A 12,500-nucleotide genomic window follows, 5' to 3' on the forward strand; every position below is an offset into this window, starting at 1 on the left:
CTCTCTCTCTCTCCCTCTCTCTTTCTCTCTCTCTCTCTCTCTCTCTCACACACACACACACACACACACACACACACACACACACACACACACACACAAAGCTATTGAACTTCTTCTTCTCATTGTCATTATGGGTTAAAATAGTTAAAATGTTGTTTCAGAGGAGACTCCACCCCCTTCGCCTTCATAAACCTGCAGGCTATTGCACCTTAACATACTGTAGAAGCCATAATATCTATATTACCTATGTTGTTTATTTTGTTTTACATGACGTAATGTTTGAGCTGCATACGTTCATTGATAGCCATTATCGCTTGTAATTGGTCAATGGCACAGGGGGTGTGGTTTCACGTTGACACGGGGTGTGGTTTCATTCATTCATTCAGTACTTACCTGTTCAGCAGTATGGCGTCTGGCTTGATGTTAGAGGGTGAGTTTGGCTCCGATATTTTCTGTTGACCGTCGTCGTAACTTGTTTCACTATTTGCTTTATTATCTCAGTGCTTTGCCTGTTATTATTTCATTTAATAAACTGTCTAAAACGTATCTGAACTCAAACATGGATTTATTGGAACGCGTCACAGTAAGAGCCTACTCAGCCTCTGTAGCGGACTTTTTTGATAGTAGTCGCTACATTTAGTCAACAGAAAATTAGCAGTATCAAGGACACAGCGGACGGACGTCTTGGGACCTCGCATTTTGGATTCAATGGACATTATTGAAACGTATTGGATGTCTCCCCTTTCGCGGCTTGTATTGGAGAAGCCAGGAAATGACTGCATCAGCGGTGGACATTGAATGATTGAGATTGACAGCAGCGCATCACAGCCATCAGAAGCGGTAGGATTGGGTGTTCCTTCTGTGTTGTTGCAAGTTTGAACACAGTTTGGAATTGCTACCGTTTGTCCATTGGGGACTGTTTTGGCTTGTGTTGTGCGTGTGGGCTGGTTTGCTTGTTTGATTGTAAGCTGTGGCTTCCGTGCCCAGTTGAATTGGAAAATCGCATTGCCACTTGTTGTTGTGGGTGCGGTTTATCTGTGGGGCGACGTTGCTTTGCTGCTGTGTTTTACTGCTGTGTGTTTGGATTAATTATTGCATTTTGAAAAATTGCAAAATGACTGGAACAAATGAACAAATTGCACAAAACGAACAAGATGATGATGAAAGGGAGGAGAGAAGGAAGATCAAGCTTACAGGCTGGTAAGATTGACACACTTCAGAAGGAAAGAAAATCAAATGTAAAAAAACTTAAAGAGCTCTCACAGGAAATTAAAGAGCTAATGAAAAATGATGAGAATGCAAAGGATTTGATTTGATTTGATTTGATTTTGTTTATTCATACACACACAAGAAATTTCACAATACAATAGCTTCATATACAACAATGATGCAGTGTGTACGAAAGGGTACCCCAAGGAAGCTACTAAAAGCTTATTAGAGGGGGCCCACAAATAAAGCAAGAAATTAATGTCCAGAGGGTAGGGTATTGGTCATATACCCACCAGAACCAAAGACATAACCGGCAGACACAACAGTAAACAAGACAAAACAATAAAACAATAACAATCCCAAATATTATATTTATATATATATATTATATTAGATACAACACGTATACATATATATACATATATAATATACATATATAACACATATATATATAACATACCATATTACCATATCTATGTGCATTTAACGTTCTATACTTACGATTAAACATAATTTGACAGTAGACATTTTTTTTTAACTTTTTCTTGAAAGAGGAGACAGAATATGACATTTTTAATGATACATCAAGCTCATTCCAAATTTGTGGACCTCTACACACAACACTGAAACTAGTACATTTTAGTTTTCGTTTTTCCCCCCGGATTAGGTACTTTTCTCTAGTGTCATATGAGTGTGTAGGAAGGTGAATTGGAATGAGTTCACACAGTCTAAGATTTAACTTATGCACAGCCTGGAACATCATACATGCATTCTGAAGATAATTATACTCTGTGAGCCTCAAAAGACCATAGCGGCAGAAAAGTGGACTAGTGGGAGAATTATAGTCTGCCCATGATAAGGCACGAATGACCTTCTTTTGGAGAGCCTGTAATTTTTTTAGGTGACTGGGAAATGTGTTGCACCATATGACATTACAGTAGTTAAGGTGCGGCTCAAATAAGGTTTTATATAAGGTAAGAAGTGCAGAATGAGGAAGATAATGTCGTAGTTTAAAGAACAAGCCAACATATTTGGATAACCGTTTAGTTAAACCATCAATATGACATTTGAAGTTTAGGAATTCATCTATGAGGACCCCCAGAAATTTAGTGGAGCTAACTCTCGCAATATTCAATCCATTTATTTTAGGACGAACCTGTTCAGCATCATTTTTCTTTTTACTTGAACGAAACACAATGTAGTTTGTTTTATTGATGTTCAGAGAGAGTTTATTACATGCAAACCAAGTGTTTACATTGGCAAGCTCTGCATTTAGGATTCGTTCCAGTTCGTTTGGAATCCTGTGTGACATGAACAGGTTGGTGTCGTCAGCAAATAATACTTTATGGAAGACATGCGAGGAATTAACAAAATCATTAATGTATAAAATAAAGAGAAGAGGCCCCAAAATGGAGCCCTGGGGAACCCCATATTTGATGGGCTTGTGTCGTGAGTTATAATCATTTATGCAAACATACTGTTGTCTTTCATACAAATAGCTTTTGAACCAGTTGAGGGCTAAGCCTCTAATACCATAATGCTGCAGTTTGTGAGTCAGGATTTCAAAGTCAATGGTGTCGAATGCTTTCGATAGATCTAGAAAGATGCCAATTCCACATTCACCTTGATCAATGGCGTCATTGATCTTTTCTACAAGGTCAAGTATCGCCATGGTTGTAGTACTATTTTTCCTAAATCCATGAGATGGCACAATGGTATTTAGTTTGTTCAAATAGTTACTGAGTCTATTATACACTACCCTTTCCAAAACTTTGGAAAGTGTAGGCAGAATAGATATAGGACGATAATTTGTCAAGTTGTTTTTATTACCAGATTTGAAAATTGGCATGACCCTCGCAATTTTAGCTACTTTTGCTACTACACCAGAGTGCAAGGAGAGATTGATGCAAAAGGAAAGAGGTTCAGAAATTACATTAACAATAGCTTTCAAAATTCGACTGGAGATTTCATCAGCACCACAGGAACCTGAACTTTTCATGTGCATAATGATTTCACAAACTTCAATACTGTCAGTTGGTTGGAAGAAAAAAGAATTGGTATAGTTACCTGATAGATAATTTGTAAAAGAGGCACCATGTGGTTTACTAATAGTTTTTGACAATTTTTCACCAATGGAGACAAAATAATCATTAAACTGATCTGGCAGACTGGCACTGCCAATGGTAGTGCTAGCAATGTGTGAGTGCGTGTTTGCGTTATCAGTGTTATCAGTATCCGGGAGCACAGTGTGTTTTTGGCCCCTATTTAGTACTTGGTTTAGTACTTTCCATAACCTCTTTGAATCGCCCTGTGAAGATTCAATGAGGTCTACATAATGATTATTTTTACTCTTTCTTATAATATGTGTAAGTTTATTTTTATAATTAGTGTATATATCTTTATTTATATCATTAGGATTTTTAATGTAACGTTTATAAAGTTTATTTTATTTATTTATTGATTTTAATATGCCCTTGGTGAGCCATGGATTTTGGACAGCTGGATTACATGTGACAGTCTTTTCAGGAATGGTGTTTCGAATAGAGTCAGTAATTCCGGTTGTCAGACTATCAAATGCAGTGTCAGCGTCGTTACAACTGTAAACACAATCCCATGTTTTAGCCCGCAAGCCATCACCCAGGCGCCGCAAAGTCTCTTTGTTAATTATTTTTGTTTTTATTTTACGGCGGAAGAGTGGTGGCCTGCCAGCCAGGTCGAGAAATAGTATCACAGGAAAATGGTCTGATATGTCGGATAACACCACACCGGACTCGATTTTAGAATTTCTGATGTTTGTGACGATATTGTCAATGATGGACTTTGTGGAGCTAGTGACTCTAGTGAACATATTTATGGTGGGAAAGAAGGAGCAGGAGTGTAATGAGTTAAGGAAATCATTTTTAGCTGAATCGTCCTTAGAGAGATCAACATTGTAGTCTCCGAGGAGAACACAGTTTTTATTTTTATTATTAATAGAGAATAATACTTCCTCTAGCTTGATCCTAAAGGACTCAAGGTCAGCGTCTGGGGGACGATAAATTACTCCTACCACAATACTTTTCCCATTTTTTACATTTATCTCCACAAAAAGAGAATCAGAGCAGTTATCTCCTATGACAAGGTCGTCACAAACACTTACATGGTGTCGAGAAGACAGGTACAAACAGACACCACCTCCAGTTCTGTCAGATCTGTTCTTGGTATATAGCTTATAGCCATCAAGGTTTAAGATATCAGTATATGATTTATCTGATAGCCAAGTTTCACTACATGCAATGACATTGAAGGAACAGGCTGTATTTGTAAGTAGAGTAGAAAGTTCATCATAATGTTTGGAGAGGCTTCTGATATTTAAGTGTAGGAAAGAAAAATTATTTTTGTTATTTAGACAGTTTAATTCCTCAGGAGTGTACTGGCAACAATTTACATTATTAAGACCAAGACAATGCTTCATATCGTCTCCTTCATATGATAAGTCGCTAAAGCTCATTAGTTTCTGGAACTATGACAAAGAATATATCTGGGAAACACCTACAAGCAAGACAAACACATAGAGCGACACTAGAAACAACAACACACATAAAGAAATAAAAAACAAACAGGTAGCTTTTAGGATTCATGACCCAAAAAAACCAAACAGAACAAAAATGGACCAGCAGCAGCACTCCTGAATAAATAATAGATAATCAGCACGTCAAGTACTAATAGAATGGCAAACTAATATGAGGTAGCAATATACACACCCATATGCATTTTTTTTTTATTTTTTTATTTTTTTATTTTTTTTTTATTATCCTTTTGTTCATTTTTTTTGTATTTTGTATTTTGCTCTATTTTTTCTTTTCTTTATTTTTCTTTATTATTTTATTTTATTTTATTTTTTTCCTTTTTATTTATTTATTTTTCTCATCTCCCATCTACTGTTATTGTATAAATTAATTATTTGCGCATATAAATATATATATATATTTTATATAAACATATACATATATATATATTTTTTTATCTTCTTTTTGTAGGAATATAATAGGGAATACAAGAATAGAACATTTTTTTTCTTTTTTTCTTATTTGTTTCTTAAGAAAGGGAAAAAAATAGAAATAAGATAAACAAATAAATACCTCTTTTTATCCCCACAACAGTCAGGCAGTAAGGGCTGAAAGGACAAAACAAAACAGAACAGAAACAACGGATGGCAATATGTAGTGTAACCACCGTACTTATCTTCATCGTCCTCATCCACCAACGCCCTCACCCACACTGTCAAAGAAAATGTCAATGTTAAATGCAGCCATCTGATGGTGGTAGCCAGTGCTCACCCAAACCTTACAGAAAGTCAAACAATTGCGTTGTGGAGGATCGTGCTACTCAGTCGTTAGAGGAACGAAGGACATGCTCTTTCACATATGATTCCGCCTCCTCTTTGGTGTTGAAGACGTTGTGTTTCCCCTCAAAAGTCAGCCTGAACCGTGCTGGGTGCAGAAACCCATATTTAACACCTTGCTTGTCACGGAGTAATAGCTTCACCTGGTTGAAAGTCGCCCTTTTCTTAGCAACAGCCGATGTGAGATCAGGAAAGATTAGGGCCCGTTTCCCGTTGTAGGAGATCGGCCCCATTTCTCTCGCACGTCGGAGAATATCTTCGCGAACATGGAAGAAGTGCACTCTTGCAATGAAAGGGCGGGGGGGGGGGCTCCTGGTTTCGGCTGGAAATTCAACCTGTGTGCCCGATCCAGCAGCGGTGTTTCTCCGAGGTTGAGGGCAGTCTTCAGCCAGTTAGAGAGGAATCCCAGAGGATCCCGTGTCCCCTCTGTCTCGTCGATGCCCAGCACGCAGATATTGTTTCGACGTTGTCTGCTCTCCAGGTCTTCGCATTTGTCACGTATGGCTGTTACCTCAGCTGTGACCGACCGCAATTGTTCCTGGATAGTGGTCGTCTCGTCCGACCAATGTGAGAGGCCGTCCTCCAGCTCTTTAACTCGGGTAGCCTGGGTGTTAGCATTAGCTATGATACCAGCTATGGCGAGGCGGTGCTCTTCTCTGAGCGCCGCAATTTCAGTCTTCATCAAGTCCGCCAGACCCTGTATCTTAGTATCAACCGAAGCACATATATCTTGCTTTGCCGTGCTTATGTCTTGCTTGATACCTCTGAGTTCTTCACGCATCGCTGTCACGGCCTCCAGTAACGCTGCTTCGGAGCCGGAGGAGCTAGCTTCACTAGCATTAGCATCAGGGAGCTTGTCTTTCCTTCCCATTGCGCTACCGCTTCTCGAGGCGTATTGTCCGCGGTTACAGCAGGGAGAAAACAAGCAAAGAGTTGTACTCGTAGTTTAACAACCAGCAATGATGAAGGTGGTCAATTTGTAGTGTAGACGGCTATTTGGTGCCGAAAAATTAGGAATATATCATTAAGTTCAGGAGCGCTGCTTTGTGCGTCCTAGCCGCTCATGACCCGGAAGCGGGAAGCGGGATGTGCATTTCAAAATGGAGAAGTTGATTTCACTGCATGGAAGTGCACAAGCAGCTCATGAGTCAGTTGTTAAATTAATTCCTAAGGAGGAACAGGAAACCCAGATTGAATGGTTTAAACGCATAACCGAAGGCCATACAAATTTCATGGAGGATGTGAAACTATGGCTCTCTGAGACTGGAAGGCAAAAAGAGCATGTGACTGCAGAGTTACACATTGCTGCAACTACAGAGATTTCTCCCAATGCACCAGCAGAGGGACTTGCATTAGAGAAAACTTCAGACACTGATCATCAACTTGACATGACCTCTTCCCAGTTAATCATCAAGGTAACATCTGACAGATTACAGGATGAAGTACAAGCAAGTGACAGTATCTCAAATATTGGACACAAGACAAGCAGAACTTCCTCTAGTTCAAGCTCCACAGTTTCAAGTACTGCATCTGCACGTTTATTGGCTGAGGCTGAAGTGGCTGCTCTGATGGTGCGACAAAACATGCTCAAGGATAAACATGCCTTGGAAGAACAGGAGGAGCAGCTAAGGAGGAAAAAGGAACAGTTGGACTTGGAAGCAGACATTGCTGCTAATATGGCAAAAATGAAGGTGCTAGGCTCAAGGGGATCTAGTGTCTCATCTAAACATAAACACTCATCTAAACACTCCTCTAAAGTGTCTGATGGTATGGAGTCATACATGAAAAAAGGACTACAAGCAAGCAAACCACCAGTGTTACCAGCCATGCATACACATCGACAAATCCTCTCAAAACCCAGTGTTACCAATACACAACCACCAATAATAACCACTGCCAGAGCTGTAACTCAAATTCAATCTGTTACTACCTCAACTCCCTTGACATTCCAGCCAAGTCTCAGTGCACCTGTGACATCTCAACCTACACTAGCTGCTGCAAGCAATAGTGCACAGGGCAACATATTCTCAGTCATGGAAAAGCAAAATGAAATCACTGCATTGTTGATCCAACAACAGTGTCTCTCTTCCATGCCTAAGAAGGAGATTCAAGTTTTCGATGGTGACCCACTTCAGTACCAGACTTTCATTAAATCCTTTCAACATAGTATTGAAAGCAAGAATGAGAACCCCAGAGATTGTCTCTATTATCTAGAACAATACACAAGAGGATCACCAAGGGAGCTTGTAAGGAGTTGCCTGCATATGGCCTCAGACAGAGGATTCATAAAAGCTAAGACTCTACTACAAGATAATTTTGGCAACGAACATAAAATCGCTACAGCTTACATGGAGAAGGCTCTTTTATGGCCACCAATAAGACCGGATGACACAAAGGCTTTACAAGCATACACCCTATTTCTTAGAGGATGTTGTAACGCCATGGAAGACGTCAACTACATGCATGAGCTTGACCTGCCTACTAACATGCTGGTCATCATGAAGAAGTGGCCATATCGTCTGAGGGATCAATGGAGAACCAGGGCCTGTGATTTCCAGGAAAAATACTCTCAAAGAGCCGGTTTTAAGGAGATGGTGGACTTCCTTGAAAGGCAAGTGAGAATTGCAACAGATCCAATATTTGGAGATATCAAAGACACACCCACAGTAAGCAAAGATATAAGGAGGCCCAAGTCACAGTCACAACTCCATCCAAGAATAAAAGGAAGTATATTTGCCACCACTGTGTCACTTGCAGACAAGAAATATGATCAAGGAAATAAGAAGAAGGAGAGTTCACCTGCTGTGAAGAGCTGTTTGTTCTGTGGAGGTGGACATGCTTTGGAGATGTGTTCACAGTTGGAAAGGAGGACACATGGTGTTAAAATCACTTTCTTAAAGGAAAATGGAATGTGCTTTGGCTGTCTGTCTAAAGGACATATCAGCAAAGACTGTAAGAAGCGACTCAGCTGCAACATATGCCTTTTAAGGCATCCCAGAATGTTGCACATATACCAAAAGAAAAAGGAACCGGATAAATGGCAAGCAGGAATAAAGCCAGCAGCTGAGGGCAGTGTTTTCACCTCCGTCCAGACCAGTGGGCTTACTGGGGCCGGTGAAGATAACTGCAAACTCTCCATAGTGCCTGTACAAGTAAAGGCCAAGAAGGGGAATACAACAGTGTATACGCATGCATTTCTCGACCCAGGTAGCACTGCATCTTTTTGTACAGTGGGGCTCATGAATAAGCTCAATCTTCAAGGAAGAAGATCAAACATTCTTCTAAGAACCATGGGTCAAAGGAAGGTCGTTGAAACCAGCATAGTTTCAGGCCTCGAGGTCGCTGGATTGAACAGCAGCGACTTTTGTGATCTGCCAGGCATATATACTCAGAAGACTATGCCTGTGCACAAAGGTAATATCCCACATCAAGATGACATCGATCAGTGGCCTCATTTGAGGAAAGTGCATCTACCTGAAATTGACTCTGAGATTGAGTTGCTGATTGGCTCAGATGTACCAAAGGCTCTGGAACCACTCGACGTAATCCGGAGCATAGGAGATGGACCTTACGCTGTCAAAACCATGCTTGGCTGGACGGTTAATGGACCACTAGGAGGAAAAAATGATGACACTCAGGAACAGTCAGCAAGTGTCAACAGGATTTCAGTTGTGAAACTTGATGAGCTGTGGAATCAGCAATTCAAAACTGACTTTCCAGAGTGCACCAGGGACGACCAAGAACCGTCAAGAGAAGACCAGCAGTTCCTGGATTTAGTCTCAAATTCTGCCAAGCTAGTCGACGGCCATTATTGCATTGGTTTACCTTTAAAGGACAGGGAAACATGCATGCCTGACAACAGAATCGTTGCTGAACAACGGACACTGAACCTAAAGAGAAGATTCAAGAGAGATTCTTCTTTCCATTCAGACTACACCAGCTTCATGTCTGACATGGTTTCCAAAGGATATGCAGAGAAGGTACCGGATGATGTCTTGGCACGTAATGATGGCAAAAAATGGTATCTACCTCACCATGGTGTTTTGCATCCACAAAAGAAAAAACTTAGAGTGGTGTTTGACTGCGGAGCGACGTTTAGAGGAGTGTCACTGAACTCTCAGCTATTGCAGGGGCCAGACCTGACCAGCACATTGATGGGAGTCTTGTCTAGATTCCGCAAAGAACCCATTGTCATAACTGCAGATATTGAAGCCATGTTCCACCAGGTTAAAGTACCAACTGAGGACCGTGACTTGTTACGGTTCCTCTGGTGGCCTGACGGAGACTACACCCAGAACATGGTGGAACACAGGATGACCGTGCATCTGTTTGGGGCAACCTCATCGCCCAGTTGTGCAAACTTCGCCCTGAGAAAATGTGCTGAGGACAACACACACGAGTTCACCCCTCAAGCTGTAAACACTATCATGAACCACTTCTATGTTGACGACTGCCTCGCTTCAGCAGCTTCAGAGGAAGAAGCAATAGCTCTTTATCTTGAGCTATGAGCGATTTGTTACAAGGGAGGCTTTCTACTCAACAAGTGGATAAGCAACAGCCGTCGTGTTCTAGCTGCCATACCTGAAACAGAGAGAGCAAAGGAAATGAAGAATCTGGATTTGGACCATGACAAACTTCCGGTGGAGAGGGTCTTAGGTGTACAATGGTGTGTTCAGTCTGATGTATTCAAGTTTAAGATCATCTTGAAAGACCGGCCACTCACGAGAAGGGGGATTCTTTCAGCAGTCAGTTCAATATATGATCCCCTGGGAATATTGGCACCAGTTGTCCTGACTGCCAAGAAGATCCTGCAAAATCTGTGTAGGAAAAAGATTGGTTGGGATGATATGCTGTCAGACTCCATTGTACAAGAATGGATCAGTTGGATTCAGGACCTTCCCAAGCTGGAAGACTACAAGGTTGAACGATGCTTCAAACCCACAAACTTTGGAGTGGTTACATCGGCTCAACTGCATCACTTTGCAGATGCCTGTGAGGATGGCTACGGAACCGTTAGCTATCTGCTACTGCATAACAGCCATGGCCAGGCACATTGTGGATTTGTGGCAGGAAAAGCAAGAGTGGCTCCATTAAAGCCAGCCACGATCCCTCGAATGGAGTTGACAGCTGCCACCATGGCGAGCAGAATGGACGCAATATGGAGGAAAGAGTTGCAGATGGAACTAACAGACTCTATATTTTGGACCGACAGCACCTCTGTGCTCAAGTACATTAACAACAAGACCACAAGATTCCGAACTTTCGTGGCTAACAGAATCTCCGAAATCGCTAAAGTCTCACATGCACTACAGTGGAGATATGTTAACACAGATAACAATCCAGCAGACATGGCTTCCCGAGGTTTGACTGTCAAATCCTTCCTAAGGAAAGAAACATGGGTGTCTGGACCTCAGTTTCTTCGCCGCCCACAGGAAGAGTGGCCTCAAAATCCTGATGGTTTGGAGAAAATTTCGCTTCAGGACTCTGAAGTCAAGAGCATAACCGTAAATGCTACTCACCTAACTTCTCAGGAAGTGGATCCAACCACCCACTTAATCCATCACTTCTCATCCCGGATTCATTTGAAAAGGGCAATAGCATGGATGCTCAGACTCAAAAGACTGCTACTGCATCGTAGCAGACAGAGGAAACTAGCAAACAACGTTCTTGCTCAGCTTCATCCAGATAACATCCAGCCTCAAGCAAACAATAATCTCACAGTGGAAGAAGTGGCTAATGCTGAGATGGAAATAATCTGCTTTTGCCAGAAGAAGCGGTTTGCAGATGAAATCTCAAATCTGCGAAAAGGTATGAATGTGAAGAGGACCAGCCATATCCATAAGCTCAACCCCATGCTGGAAAATGGTGTGTTAAGAGTTGGTGGCCGACTTAGCAGAGCAGCAATGCCAGAAGAAATGAAACATCCTGCCATACTGTCAAAGGACTTTCACATTTCTGAGCTAATTCTTCGACATGTTCATAATGAGGTGGGACATGGTGGTCGCAACCATATGTTATCCAGACTACGACAACAATATTGGATTCCTGGCGCCACTGTGTCGATCAGAAAAATTCTGTCAAGATGTGTTGTATGTCGACGTATAAATGCTACTCCGGGACAACAGCAGATGGCAGATTTGCCCCTGGATAGAGTCTCGCCTGATGAACCTCCCTTCACATATGTTGGAGTCGATTATTTTGGACCCTTTGGAGTGAAGCGTGGAAGGAGTGTTGTGAAGCGCTATGGTGTTATTTTCACATGTCTAGCCATACGGGCAATTCACATCGAAGTTGCATCATCACTCGATACAGACTCCTTCATCAATGCCCTTCGGCGTTTTACAGCCAGACGTGGCCAAGTGAAAGAACTGCGATCTGATAATGGCACCAATTTTGTAGGAGCTCATCGCGAGATGAGGGAAGCAATTGAAGGCTGGAATCAAGATCAGATCCACAATACACTGCTCCAGAAAGGAATCCGTTGGATCTTCCATCCCCCTGCTGGTTCACACCATGGAGGTGTATGGGAAAGATTAATTAGATCAGTGCGAAGGGTTCTCAATTCCACCCTCAATGTGCAAAGTCTTGATGAAGAGGGTCTCCATACGGTTTTGTGTGAAGCTGAGGCGATCCTCAACAGTCGCCCAATCACCAAGGCTTCTACAGATCCACATGACCTTGAAGCCCTTACCCCGAACCACCTTCTGCTTCTCAAGACTACGCCATCCCTGCCACTAGGACTTTTTCAGAAAGAAGACATATATGCTCGCCGCCGGTGGAGGCAGGTTCAATACATGTCGGATTTATTCTGGAAAAGATGGATAAAGGAATACCTTCCCCAACTACAAGAACGACAGAAATGGTCTAACATCAGACGCAACTTCACACCAGGAGACATCGTGATCAT

At 41.7% G+C, this 12,500-nt stretch overlaps 1 protein-coding gene across 1 annotated transcript in view; it reads left to right on the forward strand.

Moving 5' to 3' along the window:
• Positions 1–12,500, forward strand: part of dnai2b (dynein, axonemal, intermediate chain 2b) — a gene marked incomplete at its 5' end in the record, with an annotated part of 45,177 nt that overhangs the window by 17,098 nt on the left and 15,579 nt on the right. The window lies entirely within an intron of this gene.

The sequence above is a fragment of the Poromitra crassiceps genome (genome assembly GCF_964638095.1).
Source record: "Poromitra crassiceps genome assembly, chromosome: 11".
In the NCBI taxonomy this organism is placed as follows: Eukaryota; Metazoa; Chordata; class Actinopteri; order Beryciformes; family Melamphaidae; genus Poromitra; species Poromitra crassiceps.